This window comes from Protomyctophum bolini, assembly GCF_963924005.1.
Source record: "Protomyctophum bolini genome assembly, chromosome: 3".
Lineage (NCBI taxonomy): Eukaryota > Metazoa > Chordata > Actinopteri > Myctophiformes > Myctophidae > Protomyctophum > Protomyctophum bolini.
In genome coordinates this window covers 1,191,703-1,196,523 of record NC_137864.1, presented here as the reverse complement: position 1 = coordinate 1,196,523, position 4,821 = coordinate 1,191,703, and the positions used below count along the sequence as shown (strand labels likewise).

General features: G+C 40.9%; 1 long non-coding RNA gene across 1 annotated transcript; it reads left to right on the top strand.

Annotated features, from left to right (window-relative positions):
- Nucleotides 1–279: 279 nt before the first annotated feature.
- Nucleotides 280–927, top strand: LOC308313058. Its single transcript, XR_013963838.1, has 3 exons — nt 280–315; nt 426–473; nt 821–927. It is a non-coding gene; the product is annotated as an uncharacterized lncRNA (long non-coding RNA).
- The last annotated feature ends 3,894 nt before the right edge of the window (nt 928–4,821 follow it).

Genomic DNA, 4,821 nt, shown 5'->3' with positions numbered 1-4,821 from the left:
GCCATTTCTTTTACTCTTCTCTCTGTTGTCTCCTCTAAAGGAACTTTGCTAGGCCACAATTGCAAATAAAGATTTGTCTAATTACAACACATTTTGATTTAATTTGTCATTTTAGTCATTTTGTTGTTTTATTCTAAGCCTGATTTTTACACTTGGTTGCATGCTGAATATAGCTGGTCTACAAGCTCGCAGCACATTGTGTGCTTGTAGATCTTCTGTTTTCATCAAATTGATTTTTATGTACATACAATGTTTACCATTTTGTTGTTACTGTGATTTCAGACACAGGACTTGGATCTGTTGGGCGTACAAACGGTAAGAACATTTCTACCACTGAATTAAGGTTGCATGCTACAAGCTCTCTTGCCTCAAGTTTGCTGTTACATTTGAAAGAAATTTGACTTGAATTTGATTTCATTTTACAGACAAGGTGACATGCTGTACAGAGCTGAGACATCGTTCTTTAATTTAAGGTAATTGTTCATTTTACCAAGGACAGAAAATTGGCACCCAACAATGTGTAACTGTGTACCATTGTTACCATCATAACATTTTAAATGACTGAGGTGTATTATGATGAGTACTGTGGCACTCTGTGCCACACTATGAGCTTGTAGATCTGCTATTTTTCAACAGATAACAGCTTTTAAAATAATGTTTAAAACCTATGAGGCGACACAGATGCGTCCTCAGGTCTAAATGGGTTAAGGCAGTGGTTCTCACAGCCATCAAAACGTTATCCCACATTTCACAGCAGTGATGGTAGGTAGGCCTATGATTAAGGTGAAAATAATTTATTTAATTAATTCTGTGATTTCAGACGAACTTTCGCTGGAGGAAGACCTATCGACTTCAAATGCAACCTCTGCTGGAAAGGCTACCACCAGTCGGGTTTCCCTGACCCTCTACTATACGCAACATCCAGACCTCAAGGAACGCACCCAGCTTTCCGTGCTCGGACATACAGACATGGGGACATACATACATTGCTACGCTCAGAAACTCCTGACTCCACTCAGAAGAGAATTGGTGTTTTAAAGACTTAAGCACTTACACTTGAGAACTGATGTCTTCTAAATCCTCACAGATTTTAGTTAAAACATTTGCTGCAAAATAATATATATTTACAGATTTGTGCCACATTTTCACGATGTTTCAAAATTAGCAAATCTACAAACTCGTTTTCAACAGCTTACAGCTTTTTAAATAATGGTTAAAGTGGCTAAAACCAGGGGATCTTGGACTTCAGTGACAGGGACCTGGGGTCTGAGAGCCGGAGACGTTGGACAGGGTGCATTTTGGAACTTCTGCTGGCGGCCACCACCAGTCAGGCTTCATAAAGGAAGGAAACGGACAGGCACGGCAGGCAGCTCATCAAATGGTGGTCCGTGGCTCAAATGCTGAATAACTTTGGCATGAAAAGGGTTCAAACCCACCGCTATAGGGGTTTCCAAATGGACTCTTGAATGTATGCTGCACGATTTCTTGCTCAAAAGGTGAATCTCGATTGTGTGTTCTGTTTATTGCTGTGTAACTGTTATTGCAACATTACTGGGCCTACATAACTAACTCCACACAGAATAGACTTGGTGTTTTATAGAAATTAAACTTGAACTGATTCCACAAAATGTCTTCTAAATCCTCGCAGATTTTAGTTAAAACGTTCACTGTGTTTGGGCCACATTTTAGTATTAGCAAATCTACAAGCTTGTGAGCTTGTAAATCTGCCAACAATCTAACAGCTTTTAAAATTATGGTTAAAGTGTTTGAATGGTATGACTGTTTTCTGAAAAGCCTAGATGTTTCTGTATCATTGGTGTTCAAACGATTTACTCCAATCTGAAAATATGTTGTTCCAGGGACCGCGCTACGAGCTTGTAGGTCTGCTATTTAGTTTTATCCTGAAAATGTGCAAATCTTTGAATATATATTGTTTCAGAGCAAACGTTTTTAAACTCATCTTTGCTTCTGGGTAGTCCCTGGAACAACATATTTTCAGATACTGTAGGTGTCTGCGGCCAATTTCATAATATTTCTTTTCTAAAAATCAACCACTTGTATTCTAAACTTGGTTGTTTACATATTTTTTCTATGTGCCTAAATGATTTCATTGTAACCTTTTTTTTTCCTAATAAAGAAACAAAATTAAGTATACATTTGCTGCTTTATTATGTTTCTATAAATATGTGGGAGGGAGGTGAGCATGGGGGAGGAGGGGTGCGGGGTCGCAATATATATGGGGGGGGGGGGGGGGGGTCATAAGACAGCTCCACGCTGTCCTGCTGCTGCCGTCGTAGCTGACGTTCGAGTCGCGGCAGAGAAGCGGGGCGCCGGCTACACGCGCGTCGGCGCGCACGGCACACGCTGATCAAGAACGACGCGGCCACATCGTGCGACTCGCCCGGCGGAGGACACGATCGGCGGCGCGCGGCGACCGCCTCCCGCAGGCGGCGCGCCATAACTTGCTAGCTGGGTTGTTACCTCTATGATGAATTCCTGTTCTGTGCTTTGACTATATAGAAGTGTCTATTTGTACGTTTCTAAATGTTTTGATGCATTGAACATGGTGGACCCTCTTGTAAACAAGTGTAGCTTAATTGGGTCGTCCACTCAGTTAACAGTCTTTGTAATAAATATCTATCTAAACAATAATTAAGTTATGTAATTATGGCAGATTTATTTTAGATTAAAAAGAAATCCAGTGGTTTTATAGCTATACCTTTTCACTCATGCGAGGCATTAGTAATACAGTATTACCTTGTGCTTACTGGAAATCACTGCCTGTCCATGCAAACTGTTTAGGTATTAAATAAAAAAAGATTGAGTTTGCTAAGTGACTAAATTGTAAATGTAGAACCCTAAATACATTCACACATTCTATCGTAATATCTTTCCAATATGTATCTGTATACATCTGCCAATTTGTTCTCTATCAACTGCTACTATATCAGAATTCAGAAACCCATTTCGGCTAGCAATTACTACCATCAGAAACCATATATAATGTTGACATTACGGCTGGGCTCCAAACACAGGCTTTTTTTATTCTTTGGAAAATTAAGGAACATGGGATATGAAATTGGATTGTACATAACAAAATCTACGCATAAACCAAACACAAATTTTTCTTCCCTCTGGCAGCTGCTTATAATCACAGAAGAGCACTGGCTCTTCTTTTACTCCTCCGAAGACTTCGGAGAAAAGGGAGAGAGAAAATGGTGGGTTCATCCTGTGAACCAGAGGAGAAGACAGCAGGGAGCTTTTTATCATCTGGTCCAAGAGCTCCAGCTAGATGTACAGAGGTACAAGGGGTACTTCAGGATGACCCCTAATCAGATGGACCAAGTGCTCAACATCATTGGCCCTGCCCTAAGAAAACTGGACACAACTTTTAGGGCATCCATTGAGCCAGCACAACATCTGGCAGTGGCTTTGAGGTAAACTGTCAATAGTAGGGATGCACCGAAAGGGAAATTCTTGGCCGAAACCGAATACCGAATATAGGAAACAGTTGGCCGAAAACCGAATACCGAATACATCTTTGTTGTAAAGCTACCCGATTATGGCAAAACCTAACTTAAATAATAAACACGTATGGGTCCATAAAACATTTATTCAAAAATAACATTATACAGATTTTTTAATAGAGTAGATCTATTTTTTCAATGCAGAGTAGATTCACACATACAGTATATTTCTACATCATATTTCAATTCAGAAGTCATTTACAAAGATATTTTATATACAGTTAGTCTTGCACATTGTCAGACATGCTGTGCCATTTTGCAAATTCACTCCATTCATGTTTTTATTTGTATACAGGGTAGACATACGGACACAACTAGAGACCTAATTTCCTCCCGTGCTGCTCCTGAACTAATTGTGTGCTCCTGTCGGGGCTCGCCTCCCTCTGGAGTACAGGAAACCGAAGAATAAACGTGGTAGTTCATGTGCGGCTATGTCATCACATCAGTATAATATGGTGTCAGAATGAATCAGGGAAAAGTGAAAGATGTCAGTTACAGCCACTGTCGAGTTTAAGCCTACAAGGTAATCTTAATGACAACTGTAAATGATGGATGGACGTTTGAGCCGTTTTGCCCCGCTAGGTATATTATAAGTGAAACCTCAGAGGAAAAAGTGCACTGTGCTACTTTTCTCCACACACACATTTGTGTTTCCAAGATCTGGAGACAGATTAAAGTGAAGGGTTAAAACATCTATCCCAACATTCTTAATTTTTTTGCCAGCTGCTTGAAAACACTGCAATGTGAAACCGTATTGGCTGCATACTCTGAACACTGCAACGTGAAACCGTATTGGCTGCATACTCTGAACACTGCAACGTGAAACCGTATTGGCTGCATACTCTGAACACTGCAACGTGAAACCGTATTGACTGCATACTCTGAACACTGCAACGTGAAACCGTATTGGCTGCATACTCTGAACACTGCAACGTGAAACCGTATTGACTGCATACTCTGAACACTGCAACGTGAAACCATATTGACTGCATACTCTGAACACTGCAACGTGAAACCGTATTGGCTGCATACTCTGAACACTGCAACATGAAACCGTATTACACCAAAATTGGAGTAGATACAGTACAAACAGCACAATTCACACTAATGTTGTCTACGACAACAACTGAAGCAGACTATCAGCCACACTGTTACCCCACTCTGACTCAACATCAATGGGAGGATCAAGGGCTCTCTGCTGGGAGGACTGGATAGAGCTCTGAGTGTATGGTGGTGAGAAGGCTCTCTGCTGGGAGGACTGGGTAGAGCTCCGATTGTACGGTGGTTCAACGGC